Here is a 19,117-nt window from a genome sequence, read left to right on the forward strand (position 1 = left end):
GCGCGGCATTTCACAGGGTCAGAACTTGCAACAATTGGTTACCAGAGATACTGAGGGATATTTAGTGCATTTTCTGATGCAATTCCTCTAATTCAAGGGCGGCCAACTCCAGTCCTCGAGGACCACCAACAGGTCAGGTTTTAATTATATCCCTGTTTTACCACAGGTGGCTCAAGTAGGGACTCAGTCATTGACTGAGCCACCTGTGCTGAAGCAGGGATATCCTTAAAACCCAACCTGTTGGTGGCCCTCGAGGATCGGTGTTGGCCAGCCCTGCCCGAATCAGAATATAGCTAGGCTGCCAGGTAACACAGGCTCATAAACTGAGTGGAGCAGTGATTATTTTTGTTACTTATTTTAGCTAATTAAATGACTCCATGAACAATGATATTTCACAGCCTCAGAGATTTCTTTGCTTCATTGTCCATGAGCGCAGAGGCATTCTGAAGGGAGGGCCTATCTTCCTCTCCTTTTTGGTGAATGTGTTACATAGACCGGGATTCATCCAGAATCGGCGCCGAGGGCATTTACCACTGAATCGGAATGCGACTCCCAGCAGCGAGGCCTGGTGACTCCCAGCCATTCCTACCTCCCTGCACTCTGTGTCTCATTCATAGGGGATCTTCAAGAAATGGTCTCAGAAAATTGGTTAAGTAGAGACGTTTTAGCAGAGATTCTCTCTCTCTCTCTCTCTCTCTCTCTCTCTCTCTCTCTATAAAAAAAATATGTATGGTAAAACCCATCCTCATTGCTTCATTTTTGCATGGCCAGTGTTACTAACCCTACACTGAGGAGACCCATTAAAGTTGAAACAGTCTGTCTGTGGGTGGGTTTACTGGCTATGCATCTTAACCCTGGCTGTGCTCAAAGCTCTGACCATGCAGCAAGCCTAAGCCTATAGGGAACCATGTTAAAAATGGTTTTGAAGCAAAAAGTGGCATTGTGTGCTCATTTGCATGTCATTTCCCAGAATCCCTTGCTACAGTGGAAGCGCTGTGTGCTGGGTGATAATGGTGAAAGGCGGGGTTGCAGACCTGTCTAAGACATGCAAATGAGCATACAGTAATATTTCCATTTGATATATATATATATAGAGAGAGAGAGAGAGAGAGAGAGAGAGAGAGAGAGAGTACTTAGTAGATAGATACATAGATAAAATATCTTTATGAGTGTCTACTTAAAACCAAAATACCCTATCTATGAGCTTCATACATAACGACTGTGTTTAAAGACCGCCGGCACTGCTGGAGTTAAACTAGTAATAGTAGAAACATGTTGCCTTTTTTGTCAAGATGTTTGCAAAAAAAATAAAACGCTGGGTGTAATTTACCAACAATACCTGCCTAGGGATTCATGCCCATTTGTTTTTAGCACTGCTGTATATAATTTACACCCCTAAGGGAATGTTTTAACCCCTTCACTGCTCGTGGGAACAGCAACTGTTAGCACTGCTACTCCAACAGGCATCAAAAAAGGGTTAAGGAGTCATAGTGGAATTGAGCCATTTGAAATTGAGTGCCACTATGAGCAGCTCCACATACAGTACACACCTTTGTCTTATATAGTATTAATACCATACACACAGTCTTGTACATAGAATTTTCAGGCACAATAATTTCCTGCCTGACAGAGCGTACAATCAAATGTTGGATGCCTGGGACCCAGAAGATGAAGTTACAAGGAGAGCTAACACAAGGACTTTGAACCAACGTCACCCACATCACAGACAGTGTCCTTAACGCTAAGGCTTGTATTATAGCAAGCGCTTGCGCGCAGGCGGGCACATGCATGACGTTGCGCGTGCACGTGGTGCGCGCTTTTTTGCCTGTAAGCAAAAACGATGGCGCTCGTGGCTAGGAGGCGTGGCCATGATGTCACAAGGGTAGGTCTCACTGTGATTGGCTCACAGTGTCACGTGGCACGGCAGCCGCTTGAAAAGACACATTTCTTTGTATTTCCAACTGAGCTGCCGCGCCAACGCTGTCTGCCATGCGCACGCGTCGGCACTGGATAAACTGTCATAGGGAGACAGGTATTTTTCATTGCCATGCGCACGCACGCTAGCGCGCACGCGCTTAGTATAATACAAGCCTAAGCCGCTCTTCAGCACGTTTGCATGTAGATTTACTTATTTTTTACATTTGTATGGCTTTTAGTAGGTGTTATTTTTGAGGTCAGAAAATTGTTTCCATAAACTCCGCCCGCCCCCGATTGTCTTTGAGTCTTTGGAAAGCTGCTATTTTATGATACTAATGTATGCCTTATTTTTATGTTTTAGCTGTTAAGCATCCCTCAATGATTTGTTATTTGGGAGATTTACTCATGTTATTTTTACCTCCTAATTGACATAACGAAATAAACAAAAACAAACTGTCTGCTTTTGCCTTCATATTACAAAAACCATCATTGCTTTTTTACATTTTTCAATGTATTATTACTAGAACAAACATATAGCAAACTGATGACAAAACTTTTTTTTTTTTTTTAGCAATTCGTCTTATTCAAGGATGTACTGTAGATGAATATCAAAAAGAGAGGTATTGTATTCTGAAAGCCAACATTGACAAAAGTACAGTGTGCTTTTAGCGATAGCTGTAGCTGATGTTACCACTGCGGTTATCACACAACGTTGTGTTACTGCATTCGCCCTGTTTCACACGAGACGGCTCTCTTGAAACTTGAGTCGCTACTAACGATATCGCGTGATTTCCCAAACAAATCGTGCGATGTTGCTTTTCACTGTGTGTTAAGAGGCGATCCAAGTGTTTTTTTTTTTTACATTTATTTTTACACTGGATTGAAGCAGGGGGTCTCTGGAGCTGATCCCCATTCATTTACGCTCTGGGGTCCCCCTGCTTCCAGAGATACATACCTCCGTAGGGGGTGCCGGTATCTCGGCTTTTTAAAGCGCTGCATCAGGTAGGCCTATAGGAAGTCCCACCAGATGATGTCACATGTTCCTATTGGGCTGCAGAGCACGGGAGCTTTGAAAAGCGGCCATTATGTGAACCCTGCTACCCAGCCAGAGCAGCTACCGGCAGCCCCCACGGAGGTAAGTATCTCCAGAAGCAGGAGGTCCCCAGAGCTGAAAATAATAGGTTTCAGCTTCGGAGACCCCCTCCTTCAAACCTGTGTAGCAAAATAAAAATAAATGTTAGAAAAAGGTGCTTGGCTTGCCTCTTTAATGGGAGCGATAAACATCTGCTCTGTCTGTATGATTTATAGTAGCCAATATTTGTGTATATAAAGATATGAATGAATAGATAGATATCTAAGTTACAGTACAACAAATATTTTAGCTTTTAATACAGAAATGTGGTAGGAAAGGCTGTAGATTGGATAACCGGATACAGTCCAAGTAAGAAAAGGAAGGAACAAAAGGTGAGTTATAAACAAGGGGTCATACACGCATCTAGAAGGATATGATAAAGGAATTAATTAATGGGTAACATTTCAGAGGATGAGTCAAAAGTTGCAAATGAGGTGGGAGAGAGACTGGAACATAGACAAGGAAAAGAGAATATTTTGGCAGGGGGTTCTGAGCTAATGGACAACACACAGAATTGTATAGGTTTATTAATAAAGATTTAGTGGAAGGGAACAAAATGGGAAAATATGAAACGACGCCATTGTAATACATTAGATTTTTCTGTTATATGTATTGATAAACCTTGGACACTCTGGGAGTCTGTAATCACATATTCAGACTGCAACACTGGTCAAAAGTAAAATTCGTCATCATAGCACCAAGCATTGTCCCAGTTTTTTCAACCAACAAAGTCCAAGAATGGTCCAACAGCCGATAATTATGATGAATAGTCAGCCAAAAGTCATTTAAAGGCTTGAGTGGCCAATATATTGTTTTGTAGAATTGAGTCTATATTGTTGTCTATATGTTGTCTATATTGTTGATTACAGAGAGTTTGTGTTGATTCAGCATTGGGATAAGATGTGAAAAGTTACTATGCATTTAGCCTACGTCTAAATCAGGGCTCATCAACGCCAGTCCTCAAGAGCAACGAGCAGGTCAGGTTGTAAGGATATCCTGGTCAATGATTGAGTCCCTGATTGAGTCACCTGTGCTGAAGAAGGGATATCTTTCAAAGCTGACCTGTTGGCGGCCCTTGAGGACTGCAGTTGACCACTCCTGGTCTAAATGATTAAACATTATAGAGAAGGGGCATGTCTTCATGGCAATTACAGATCAGATGTGAGTCTCATCTCCTCTACTTTCAAATAAAGATTCAAAAATGTCAATTGAAACTGCTACAAATTTCACAAATTATAAGTGACATCTAATATTATTATTGTTAATACATTACTGAAATGTCTATATTCAAGCAATGCCATGAGAAGGCTGTAGCATTACACTTGAAGGTTGGCGCTCAACTTTAGTCATTGTGATCATTCCGAAAGTGACTTAGATACGGAAGGAACAGAAATCTAAATCAACATCTACACGTGACAAGTCTTCTCTACGCTTTATGCTTCTCTAAACCACTGGCAATATCCACAGTTTAGACTGCTATGGAATTACTTTCAATTATTATGTCGTTTCAAACACATCTGTTTAAACGCTTTTGCAGCTTTAAGACACATTGCAATCCCCATTTTAGCAACAAGGTAGATGAAGAGAACTATAACATTTGCTAGAATAATTTTACTTTCTCCCAAAACAGTCCATGCTCATCTCCTCCTTAAATCCCTTTCATGGCTTCCCATCAAATTTTGCATTACTCACAAAGTTCTCCTCCTTACCTTCAAGGCTCTCCACTTATCTACTCATTCTTATATATCACCTTTGATCTCTTGCTATGCCCCTGCTCATCTACTGCGCTCTAACCATAACTGTCTCCTCTTCAACCCTTTCACCTCTACAGCTCTCTCGTCTTAAACCTTTTCCCCTCACTGCACTTTACCCGTGAAACTCCTTCACACTCAGTATACGCCAAGCACATTTTCTCCCCACCTTCAAGACAAACCTTAAAACTCACCTCTTAAATGTAGCATCTCAATAGCCTGGACTCATGGCTACTGTCCCACACCCACAGTCACTCCTACCAACCATTGTGGCCAAGCACTGCCACCTACAGCACTTATTCCCTCACCTGCTGTCTCTGTAACTCTCCCAACATTCCACTTAGATTGTAAGCTCTCCGGGGCAGGGATTTCCTTTCCTATAGTCTGATCTTGTTTGTTGCACTTATTGTATTATAATTCCCTGTTCTGTATTGTCTTAGTAAAGCACTGAGAACAGTTGTGGGCGCCATATAAAAAAAAGTATACATACACTCCATAAATGAACAATATCAATGTTACGATTAAGTGTACTTTGGTATAGAAAAAATAGACAGTGTCTAAACCCTCAAGAAATGTATGATAAATATTTCTGTGGGACTTGAAGTGGTGATCAGGGCAAATTTAGAGATAGGACTGCGCACTAAAACCACCCACATTGAACCATTTATATGGAGACTCTTCACTTTCACTAATCAGCTTAAACAGTGGCACCCACGCACAAGGAATCTCTTGACTGTCAGCCGCCTCATTAATGGAACCAAGATTTCCCCTTGAGCTGTAAATAATGAGCACCCAGTCATATGGATGTGGGCAGGCTGAGTACAGCACGTGTGGCTGTGGGTGAGCGCTTTCAGTGACACAGAGACAGAGAGAGATACACCGGGGGATATTCATCATTGAAGAGGCGTTGAGTAAAAAGTCAGGCAATCAGGTTAAAACACTGCTGAGATTTTCTAACGTTATTTATTCCTTTTTGCATACCTGTGCCTGCAATGCGATTGAACCCTTTCGGTGTAGAAGGGGCCAGCAGCGCATTGACGTCGGCAAGTTATATTATATAAAACTGCCGCAAATAACAGCACGTCCTTCATCAAAGTAATAAAATCCTATTAAAAACACTAGGGGATTTTGTTTTGTTTGCAGAAATCTAGGGATGTTGACTCTTGATCCCATATTGCACCAGTGTTGCTACCAGGAGACTTAGTAAATGTCCTCCTTTGTGCTACTCTGTTGAGCTTAATCTTATGCAAGTCCTGAATGGGATTTGGGGGAAATGTTTTTCCGCAGCTGTGGGTTATGATTGTAAGTTCTTTTTTTCTCCAATTGGGCAATTGAACTTGACTAAAGTAGCTGTAAGTGGAATTTGACAGCAGGTAAGAAGCACCTGGCGCACTTATTCTGCCCATTTTCCTGTCTGTTGCAATACCCCAGACCACGTTTGATCAGTGGCTTTCTTTCATGCTTAGAAGAGCCATATGTCTATCCCAAGCATTTTTTAAATTCCCTTACTGGATTAAGCTTCTACCACCTCTGCTGGGAGGCAATTCATGAATCCACCACCCTTTCTGCAAAGAAGTACTGCCTCCCATTTCCCCCCGAGCCTGCCCCCCTCCAGCGTCAGAGCGTGACCTGCTGTTCTAACACTTCTCTTTCACTGAAGTATGCTTCCCTCCTGTACTTTGTTGAAACCCTTTATGTATTTAAAAGTTTCTATCATGCCCCCTCTCCTTTCGCTCCCAGAAGCTGGACATAAGATGTGTTTTATGATGTATGACCATGCCCCTTTTTATAGCCCTTCTTTGCACAATCTCTCATTTATTGATGCCCTTCTGGAGTGATAGACTCTTATTCAGTGCGCTGCAATCAATCCATATTTCTGCGCTATCGCAGCTTCCTGAATAAGAGTTTATATCTCCTGAACTGGACACAGACCCCCGCTAGGTGAGATCTTATCAATGATCTTTAAAATTGCATCACTACCAATATGTTTCTGCTGCAAATACCTCTCCCCAGGGCTGCCCACAAACTTCATGGGGCTTAGGCCTAGCATTTCAATTGCCCCTCTCCCCCGTGTCAGTGCCACCCCCCATGTCACACACCCCTTCCATGTCATCGGCCTTGCGAGCCCTCCCCTTTCACACCTGTATATGTCTCATCTGTCTGTCTTTCACTCTTCTCCCCCCTCACTATTACTCAATTACCCCCTCCTCAAAAAAAAATTCCCCTCCTCCCCTGGCCACACATACATAATTCCCCATACACACACACTGCCCACACAACCCCCCCTGCACACACACACAATAGCCCCCTGAAATACAGACACCACTCCCCCCTCCCAGATACAGATACCACTAACCCCCAGATACAAACACCACCACACACCCCCAAATACAGACACCACCGCACCCCCCCCCCCCGCAGATACAGACACCACCACTAACCCCTGGATATAGACAACCCACAGATACAAACCCCACCACTACCCCCCCCCCCCCGATACAATTACTACTATCCCCCCAGATACAATTACTACTACCCTCCAGATACGATAACAACTACCCCACTGCCCAGATACAAGTACCACTTACCTCCAGGCCCCAGCTCTCCCCAGCTGATGCTTGCCTCTTCCCACAGTTTAGGACATTGACCGAACCTCCACCAGGACACCTCGCCACTTGACATGTCGCCGCTCTGATTCCCGATTCCTGCTGTCACTGAGATCCCCACTCAGATGACCTGCGTGGCGGCCGCTCCATTTTTAAATGCCCCACCTGCATGGGATATTTAAAGATGGAACGGTGGCCACGCAGGACATCTGAGGGGGTATCTCAGCGGCAGCGGGGATCGGAGTGACAACATATCAAGTGGTGAGTTTTACGGTGGCGGTGGAGCACAGGAGGAGGTTCGACCACATGTCCTGTTCAGCTCTTCCCACACCAGGCCTCTCTCTCCAGCCGGTGAGCGCCGGAAGCTGGCTCTGACTAACGGGTTCAGCCAGCTTCCGGTGTGCACCGGCGGAAGAGAGCTGAGTGAGAGCCGGGGCCCGGCGGGGGCATGCAGAGGCACGGCAGCTGGACACACAAGTTGGGCCTGATCTCTGGTCAAACCCAACTTGCAGCACCAACTCGCCGGGTCCCGGGACACTTGTCCCAGCTCTCCCCTCCTGTCGGCAGCCCTGCCTCTCCCTATACAACCTAACATCCTGCTGGCTTTCCCCATTGCTTTGTTATATTGTTTGTCTATTTTAATTCAGCTGAAATAAGGACGTGCATGCCCGTTTCCCTTGTAGTAGTTGACATTATAGCGCCATTAATCCTGTATTCTGCCATTCGATTTTTGTGACTCAGGGGCACGATTTTGCCCTCTTTTCCACACTTTGACCATTCCTCTATTCTACCGGAATCACTAATCATTTACCCCTCCTGGGAACCTTGTTTTATATCTTTGTGTCATCTGCAAAAATGCATACTTTCCCTTCCAGGCCATCTGTAATGTAATTATTAGTAATTATACGACTTTGCTAATAAAGTCAAGTTTGCCTTATTTTATGAAAAGTTGCAAAATGGTTAATTTTTCTCTATCTTTCTTTAAATGAAAGTGTTAATTACCACAGCAGCACCCACAGAAAATGTAATGTTAATAAGTACAGTTGTAGGAGTGGCAGTGACCTTGTAAAACCAATAGCAATGAATGTGTTAATTATCTTACTAGCACAAGCAGTAAAGGGGTGTTGACATGTAACTATTGGTGACAGTGAAAAGGTTAATTAGCCTATGTCCACCTGTGTCGAGGCTAGTAGAGAAAGAATTAATGATAGTACAGTAGCATTAAAAAAAGTTCATAATATTCTATAGTGACAGTAGATGTCCTAGTAATAATTAGTGTATTGCAGTGTTTCTTAACCCTTTTCTCTGGGAACCCCCACTAGGTAATTTTTTGGGGAATAACCAACAACCCACATATTAACATATAAGTGCATATATGTGTGCATGGTTACTCTTCGTCCCAACGTCTGGTCTGGCTGGGGTTCCCACTAGACATGCAAAATGATCGCACATGCTCACAAAACTGACATATACAGTATTAGACTTTCACCACTCATGAAAATGTCTCAATCTCTCCTCTCTCCTTTCTCTGGTCTCTCTCTGGTCTCTCTCTCTCTCTCTGTCTGTCTCTCTATCTGTGTGTGTGTCTCTCTCTCTCTCTCTCTGTGTGTCTCTCTGTGTGCGTGTGTCTCTCTCTCTCTCTGTCTGTGTGTGTTTGTGTGTGTGTGTGTGTGTGTGTGTGTCTGTCTCTCTCTGTGTGTCTCTGTGTGTGTGTGTGTGTCTCTCTGTCTCTCTCTGTCTCTCTCTCTCTCTGTCTTTCTGTCTCTCTCTCTGTGTCTGTCTCTCTCTCTCTTTCTCTTTGGTCTCTCTCTCTTTCTCTCTGTTTTTTTCTCTCTCTCTGGTCTCTCTCTCTCTCTGGTCTCTCTCTCTCTCTCTCTGGTCTCTCTCTCTCTCTTTCTCTGGTCTGGACTGAGCACATAGTATTAAGTATTCTGTATTAACCATTAAGTATTCTGTCCAGCACCTACTGTATCATTGTACAGAGTTTATATTCCATATGCACATCCAAGCATTGTTCAGAATCATTCTTGTTTCTAAATAAAAAAGAGCCCTAAAATGCTATGGTTGCCTTCAAAATATTTGCAAATACATACATTGCAGGTTCTACCACGGACACAGTAATAAGTATATACATCATGTCCATCCTCCCCTTCTCTGTGCTGCAGGGATGTTCTTATTGGTCTCTGCATCAAGACAATTTCAGAACTAGTAAAAAATGTGTATCTTACATTACTTGATCACGCTACATGGTATGCCATGAGTACAACAATAGGAGGAGTTGGGGAGGAATTACACAGATGCCCATATTTAAAAAAAAAAAAGGATGTATCAATTTCTTTAGCTATGATCATTAATGTTTCTTCCTTTATTCTGCATCACAAATACACCTTTCTGTCTAACAATCTGCACCAGACATAAGAAACCCTTTCTTACATTTAACCAATAATGTCCCTGTAACAGGGACTTATCACTGTTAAAAAAACTTGCCTCTAATCCAGCAGTGTGTTGGTTAATTGCACACCAGCAATCAAACAGACTCCACCTGGCTGATTAAGACTGTGTTAGAAAAAGCCTGTTCTGAGGAACAGGAAGAAGGTTCCTTAGCTCACACGGGAGCTGACCAAGGGAAAAGACTGCAGAGATTCCTTAGCTCACAAGGGAGCTGACCAAGGAAAAGAAAGACTACAGAGATTTCCTTAGCCCACAACAAGGGCTGACCAGAGGAACAGATAGATGTCTTGAGCTGCAGAAGGACGGTATACTGATAACAAGACAAGGGGACTAGACCTTTATACCTGGATACAGACATTCCCATAGCACACAAGGGTGCTGACCCAGGAGAGCAAAGAGGCCTTCCCCTACAGCTACAACAAACAGATAAGAGACGTTCTTCTTGGAATGTTGTATATCTATATGTATATATGTTTGGGGGGTGGTAACAAGCTTAGATACCCATCCAGTTAGAAAGGAATGGAGTAAAGGTGTAAATATTCTCCAAAGTGGAGTAGGCCTTTATTTTGTTTATTTTGAATGTTTTTGCCGTGTTAAAGGAACAGGCGCAATAAAGCCTCATTTTAGTTTCACTTTAAAATGGTCTCCATTGTGTACCTCTGCACACATCTCCTACAGTCCCCTTCTTTTAATTAATATATAGACCCTGTATAATATAACACGAGGACACAGAGAAAACTAAAAATAAATATATTAAATTTTACTCTCACCTGGGCTAGTGTGCAACTATTACAGAAGTTTCTAATAAGGAACCCACAATTGCGTATTACAAAGACCGTTGAGAAGCCATGCATGCATTTGTTTGGTAATGTATTGTTAACCCTTGTGCAAGGAAAGCGATGTATCCTTTGGCAGCAAATGGATTTTAAATATCCCCAAGCTCAACTGGCATAGAATAGAGTCTGTACAAACAATGGTAAAGTTGGCAAGGTAAAACTTATCACCAATAACAGCCTTAACTCCAGGGGAAATAGATACAAAAATAAATTAAAATGTAGGAAAGTCTGAAACAAAATTTAAAAAAAATGAAATGCATTCAGCAGCAAAAGAGTATTTATTATTCACAACATATCATTGTGGTATATCTTACAGATTTACTGCACTAATCTTAAGCAACATACAGCATTTTTCTGGGTGCCTGCCCACAATACCCACAGGCAGCCCAGACAAAAACCATCAGCTCAGAAATCTAATACCTAACGTTTCTTCAAACTGTTCAGATTATCTCTTATGATGACCATCAATAACACCACGCTAGTCCCTTGACAAAAAGGAAACAATGACAATTTTTTTCGAAAACGGTAGCACTATTACTTGTACGTAGGAAATAATTTCAGAAAGTACACACCAGCTGTAGGAATATAGATATAATATTGTTGGTTTAGACACGCTGTGTTTCCACAGCTTGCTTACAGTAGCTTTGTTGCATGACAAAACTTTGATACACAGAGAAGTTAAACACATTGGTTATTATGGCATCAAGTTGACACAGGGCCAGACCCAGCTCCATTAGGTGATTTAACAGGGTCTGGGTGGGAACAAGGTTAATAGTAGATATGGTCCATGCAAAGATAGAACACAACGGCACTCATGTGGTCTTTGTTATAATAAAATGACTTTTTTTTATTAATAGAGGATCAATGCTTCGGTTCACGACTTGAACCTATATCAAGACACAGAACCTCGATAAAGGTTCAAGTCGTGAACCGAAACGTCGATACTCTATTAATAAAAAATGTTTCACTTTATTATAACAAAGACCTCTGGAGTGCCGCTGCGTTCTAACTTTGAATGAACTATATCTACAATTACTAGCACCGTCCAGGTGCAGGGCATGCACCCGAGGCAAATACATATTCTGGAATTGCACCTCCTCTTCTCTATATCAACCGCTGGGAGCGAGATTAAGACATACTGTACTTCACATCACGTTTTTTGAAGCAAATGCAATGCTGCACTATAATAACATGGTGTTAAGCCTATGATAAATGAGATATGCAATGGCCATTGTGTTTGCATATAATTAGCTTTGTGGATTTGCGGTAACCTTAGGGATAATACCGTCTGTTACTGTCTAGGTAACATGATCTAGCCCAAAGAGGGGTATTTTCATCCAGCGTCTTTTAGCATGTAAAGCAGTTAGCATGTTAGCAGTGATTTCTTAGACAAAGCAAGTGCTGTTTCTTGATTTGAGCACCCAATGTATTATTGCACCTATTTTTCCTATTGTATGTTAATGGCAATTTGGAAGCATCACATAATACAATTGAATGAACATCACATTCCATGTCTTTGTCCATCATTGTCCATCAACAAAGGTGGGATCAATGGCAGGGAGCATGGCCCGATGGCTGGAGCAGGTAGAATGGGACAGGGAATGGCCATAGGGACTAGGTGAACGTTACAGCGTTTTTGCAGGGCAGGATCGACAGAAAAACCCAGGACAATGGAGAAGGCAGAAGTGAAGGTCAGACAGGCTGAGGTCAGGGCAGGCAGCTGGCAGGATAACTGTTGAACAAGCATGGATTAGGGCAAGTGGAAGGCAACAAACTAGTCAGGCAGGCCAGGGTTAAAGCAGGCAGAGGTCACAGGTGTAGTCAGAGAGGCAGAAGATGGGATAGACAGCTTAGACAGATGCTTTAGTATCAAGGCTGGATGAAAGGGCTAAAGCACATTGATCTGAGAAGCAGGAAATATAAGTGATCAGTTTATCAAAGAAACCATGGTGAGTGTCCACAAGGCTTGTTAGCAACAGGTGGGAGTAGTTGGTTTAGCTCACTGCTAGAGCTGCTCCCCTACATAGTAGAGGTCATGGGCTCTGAGCCCAGAGGGCCTGACAAAATTGAAGGTTGAATTTCCTTGTTGACAATTTTCATTACAATGTAAGAAACATGAATACAATACATTTGGTGCACTGTGTCAAACAAATTTAGCTTTGCCTTGATGCACACAGCCGCTGCTGATTTCTTCTGTGTGCTAGTTTGACAATCAACTGGAACAATAATAGGTAATTTAACATAGAGTCGCTGTAAATGGTTTCAAGATGATTGCTTTGAAATTCTAGACTGGGTACATTGATATACTGAAAAAATAATTAAATATGCATTGAACCATGAAAGAGAAACATAACAAAAAAAACACAATTGTAATGCTATTATTTTAAGATAAAGGGAGAGAGCAGTGAATAAGCGCTAATGCTAAGATAAAGAACTGTGACAATATAAGTGACAGAGGTGATTACAATAAACTTTAAACTTAAAGTAGGGGCTGCCCGAGGAAAATATGGTATACACAGACCAAAAAGGACAAAGAAAACAGATAACCGGCGCCTCCAATAAAAATAATAATAAAGCCAACCAATATTATAGTCCAATGTGGGTGGCAGGAAATCCTGAGTGGAATCTTCAATGAAGCCTCACAGATAGACACACAAACATGTAAGACAAAAACAAAAAAAGAGACAAAAGAAAAAGATCATAGTGTAACTCATAAAACAAGACTAAAATCTAAAAAATACAAAACTAAAAAATCACTGAAAAGATGGGCAAAAGGATAAATTACAAATTTAATGCAATTAACTAAAATATAACAATAAACAAATGTCCATTGGGCTAGAGACGCTAATGAAGCTGAATCATCTGGTAGGGGTAAAATTAAAAACCTACTTACAGCAAAGCTGATTAAAAACGACCTTATAGAACAACTGTCCTGAAAGTCAGACTGGAGCCTCTGCAGGAGATGGAACCGCACGAACTCAGAAGATCCACACTGCCAGGGTGATCGCCACTGCCAACACTCAGACCCTCGAGGTAGGTGAAGGTGTCACTAAGAGGAACCAGAACCCCACGCCGCTCGGAGAGACGCCGACACGCTAAGTCACTTCGTCAGGGGCATGATGGGAATACAAGCATGTGGGTATATATATACCATGACGCTAAATTGGACCAATAGCTGGAATAATGGCATAATTTGATTTATTATGATTATGCCATTATTCCAGCTATTGGTCTAATTTGGCATCATGGTATATATATACCCACATGCTTGTATTCCCATCGTGCCCCTGACGAAGTGACTTAGCATCACGAAACGCGTAGGGTGGTTCTCTCCTTGGCTACTGACATTTATCATCCATCCCTGGCTGCACGCTGTTCCTGCCAGACCTGCTTTCTAGCTTCCCGAGCTCTGCTGCCTGTCTGGGAGCTCCCCCTGCCCTCGCACCGCATTGTGACGTCACCGGCACGTCACGCGACCTGTTGGTCTATGTGTATGGTGTCGGCGTCTCTCCGAGCGGCGTGGAGTTCTGGTTCCTCTTAGTGACACCTTCACCTACCTCGAGGGTCTGAGTGTTGGCAGTGGCAATCACCCTGGCAGTGTGGATCTTGTTCGTGCGGTTCCATCTCCTGCAGAGGCTCCAGTCTGACTTTCAGGACAGTTGTTCTATAAGGTCATTTTTAATCAGCAGACTTGCTGTAAGTAGGTTTTTAATTTTACCCCTACCGGATGATTCAGCTTCATTAGCGTCTCTAGCCCAATGGACATTTGTTTATTGTTATATTTTAGTTAATTGCATTAAATTTGTAATTTATCCTTTTGCCCATCTTTTCAGTGATTTTTTAGTTTTGTATTTTTTAGATTTTAGTCTTGTTTTATGAGTTGCACTATGATCTTTTTCTTTTGCCTCTTTTTTTGTTTTTGTCTTACATGTTTGTGTGTCTATCTGTGAGGCTTCATTGAAGATTTCACTCAGGATTTCCTGCCACCCACATTGGACTATAATATTGGTTGGCTTTATTATTATTATTTTTATTGGAGGCGCCGGTTATCTGTTTTCTTTGCTATTATTTTAAGGATACCTAATAACTAATCAACATACTTGTGGTTGATTAGTTTGGACATGGGTTTTTGGAGACCTCAGAAGTCTCCTCCCAAGATAAAAGACACAACGTGTTATATTAAATATATAACCATGGTCATACACAAATTACAATGTTACAAACACTACTAGTGCATAAAAAAACAACAAACTTTAAATCAAAAAATAATATACTGTAATGATATCAAAAATGAATGCTTTTGGGATCCCAACTTGAAATCTTCAATCTAAATACCCACTTAATAGGAAGGGCATTAGGAAAATTGAATCAATGTGAAGAATGTATTACAATAAAAGAGAAAAATATCCATTTATACCTAATACCGAAGACTATGGGGAATAAAGATTGTTGGCCATATTTACTAAGTTATGCTATTATATGACACCTTCCAGCACAACCAAATGAATGGCCATAAGGTGTTTTTCAGCACCAGAAGGTGTCTTATGTTGAAAGAGCACAGCTTAGGCAACATGGAACTTTATCTCAACTGTAAGTGTACATTGTTCTATTTTATTATGAGAAACTTTGCACACTTATTTAGCTTCCATGATGTGCTTTCTTTGAAATGATTGTGACCAGATGACTCGTATAGCTGCAAAAGCTCATGCAAAATCCTAGTCTATGGGGACCTCTCATATTGATCTAAAGGTATCACTACCTGTGAATAACATATTCTTGTCTAGGATCAACATGAGAGCTACAGCTGTTTGATATAGCTCGCTGAAAATCGGCTGTAGTGGGTGCTTCAATTTCCAATCTAATCAATCACTGTAAATGAAGCCTTTAACTCATGCATATTTATAGGGCAAAGATGCTTCCCCATATGTTAGATTACTTTTTCTCCTTATAAAGATTGATAATAGTTTTCAGGATTTGACTCCCAGTTGAGCAGATTCACCATTTGTTACCAAAGTAACAGACAGAAAACATTTCCAAATGCAGCACCACTTCCAAAGTAGTTCTGAGACATCTCCATGGCCCATATGTTTGTTTATGCTAAAACTACCAATTATAAACTCATTTACAGTGTTTAATAAAAATATCACTCAACTAACCAACTGCTTCATGTATCTTGTGCTGAACAAGTTGGTCTGTTTTTATTTCTCCTTATACAAAGTATGGTAATGTGTTACTATGCATTTGCTACATTATGGGCCACATTTACTAACTAGTGCTACTCCATAAGAAACATTCTGATACTGCTTAGTAAATATAACGTCTTAAGGCACATTTAAGTAAATGTGGCTGGAAGGTGACCTCCAGCATAACTGTTTTACTGTAAGTACAGTAGTACTTCTTAGGAAATATCTCTGGTGTATCTGTCCATGGTGCTGAAACCACCAGCTCTACATTTTAAACAGCATTTTATGCAACTGCCTGGTCTGCTTGTTATTAATAGATATTAATAGAGCCTGCTTGCATACATACTGTAGTCTCAATATAATATAACTATTTTTCTTATATGACCATACAAGCTATATTTAAGTCGTGATTATACATTTAAACTAACCCCCTAGTTATTTGATTAAAGGAATTAGAAGTAAATGGAATAGATGTAACTGATCACAATAGATAGATATATAAGTAGTATATTATATTTACTACAGACTTGTTTGTGTTATATTACCTTTATCTGGAAAAAATATGCTATTAGGAACTGTAACATTGTTTTCCACACACCAGCTGTTGCAGAAACACATGATGTGGTCTCTTTCTGCAACTCAGAAATCATATGTTCATCTCTTCATAGTGCAAACGGTACAGTGTATGGGAGAGATACAATCTTTATCATGCACAGAACACTTGGTGAAAGTGGCTTGATAAGTTTCTATGAAGCATGTGCTGTACTTAAATCACTTTCATCTATTGAATGGATTGCAAGTGATAAGATAGTTAATGTATCAGATGCAGGTGTTAATTATAATATGAAAAAGAAACCGCAGTGTGCTAGGAAATAAACAATGGAGTGAAACAGTTTTGACTGCAATACTTTTGAATAATGATCTTGAATTCTATGAATCAAAAGACTGATGTGAACAGGATGTACTGAAAATTGTAAAGATTTCAAAGAAGGTTTAAAATGTTGTGATGTTTTATTCACAAAATGCAGCAAATTAAAATAAAACAAGGAAGTTAAATTGTGTGTTTGAAGCCAGTGAACACTTGTAGAAAGCAGTTTAAATAAGTTTGCATTTTAAAGGTCCTGTCCTTTGCGGTAAATTTCAATTCAAGGTTAAAGAATATACAGCAACAGAAAAGAGAAACAGGAAAAATATTGCACTTATTGGTTAAAAAAAAAAGGTTTTCAAAGAGACAAAATAAAGTGATTTCCTGAAGGACTATAGAACAATCTTTCAAACAAAGGAAAATAATCTATAAATCTAAACTACATAAGCAAAGCAATTAATGTTCCCGTTTAATCTATAAAGTTGTGCCAGTACATTGTATTCATTACAATGATCAGCTAGATATTTACAACAGCATTTAAAAATCCATTGAATAGATGCTGTATAATATCCTGATGTATTAAGTTAACCACAGTTATTGACTGAATACAATATGATGCAGTATCAGTTTTAATTCACTCTTGCAATAGGGGCATGAAGATCACCAAATTTATCAATGTAAACGTGCTATTGTTTCCAATAAGAAAAACAAATAGTGAGCTGGAACACTTTTTGAAGGGGACATAAGCCTTTTTTTAACTGTGATAAATACCATGAACATTGTATTGTCTAAGTAAATGTTTTTTATGTTGCTTGAGCACAAGGAGTCTATCATGTTTTATTCAGTGCATGCAACATGGGAGAGCCTTATAACCCAATGGTAGTTGTCCTGCTGTGACGACTATGTCATAGGTATGAGAGTAAATAACATTAATTGAGAGGTCTAAACCAAAGATCCTTTGGTGCAAAACTGAAGCAGAAATGGCACTAGATTTGTCAAATAAAAGTCAAATTGAAAGAAAAGAGAGATTTTCAAATCTGGCATTGAATTTGACTAGTTTTATGAATGCCCTAAACCAAAAAGTCTTTCCCAACAGAAACCGGGCCAAAACGACATAAATATACCTGCGACAGGTTTATCAAAACAAAAAAACCCATTGCTTTCAATTGTATCAATTTCTTTGTTGATTGTGATATAAGATAAAGGAGACACCAAGTCACAAAATCATTTTATGGTGCATATGGTATCTCTTGTCCTTAATCTTCAGATTGGTGGGTCACATTTCTTTTTCGATAAGTAAAGTTCCCAAAATGTCTTTATAATCTGTAAGAAATTGTATTTCCCCCCAAAATTTGGAAGGTGAATGATGATCATAAGACAATTGTTGGAAAGATATCTTAGGAAGAAAAGGAAATATGTCTAATTTATTCTGACACTAGAATGAGTTCTGAAGATCTTCTAACATGGGATAATGTCAAAAGCTGCTGTAGATTCAGTTACAATTGAAGTATTTTAAGTAAAAGACATTGTAAGGAACCCCAATCCTCTCTAATAGTGCATCTGAGATCAGATGCATTGTAAGGAACCCCAACCCTCTCTAATAGCGCATCTGAGATCAGATGCATTGTAAGGAACCCCAACTCTCTCTAATAGCGTGTCTGAGATCAGATGCATTGTAAGGAACCCCAACTCTCTCTAATAGCGTGTCTGAGATCAGATGCATTGTAAGGAACCCCAACCCTCTCTAACAGCGCGTCTGAGATCAGGTACATTGTAAAGAACCCCAACCCTCTCTAATATGCACACAGCCATAGCCTCTCTGACCTTCAACACATACTTCAGTCTGACTTTTTGAGACTAGAAAACTGGATTTCCCAAAACAAACTGTTTTTAAACACTGACAAGACTGTAACAATGGTATTTGGGACCAAGACTAAATTTTTAAAGCTTCCAGTGACTGAGCTCCTGATCAGAACCAACGCTAACACCACCCTAACCCCTGTCACTAGTTTTAAATACCTGGGCTTATGGTTTGACTCCCACTTAACATTCGGGATGCACATTGATACCCTGACAACCAAGACCTATGCCAAACTAGGGGTACTTTACAGGAACAAATCCTCCCTAAGTCTCCTAGTCAGAAAGCGTATCGCACAGCAGATGCTAATGCCAATTATTGACTATGGAGACATAGTATATGGCTCGGCACCTCAAACCCACCTTAGCAAACTTGACACCCTCTACAATTCAATTTGTCGTTTTGTTCTCCAATGCAACTACAACACACATCACTGCGACATGCTCAAAGAACTAGATTGGTCATCACTCGAGCCTAGGCGCAAAGTTCACCTTTCCTGTCTTGCCTTTAAATTCTTC

The sequence above is a fragment of the Ascaphus truei genome, chromosome 11 (assembly GCF_040206685.1).
Source record: "Ascaphus truei isolate aAscTru1 chromosome 11, aAscTru1.hap1, whole genome shotgun sequence".
NCBI classification, from domain to species: Eukaryota; Metazoa; Chordata; class Amphibia; order Anura; family Ascaphidae; genus Ascaphus; species Ascaphus truei.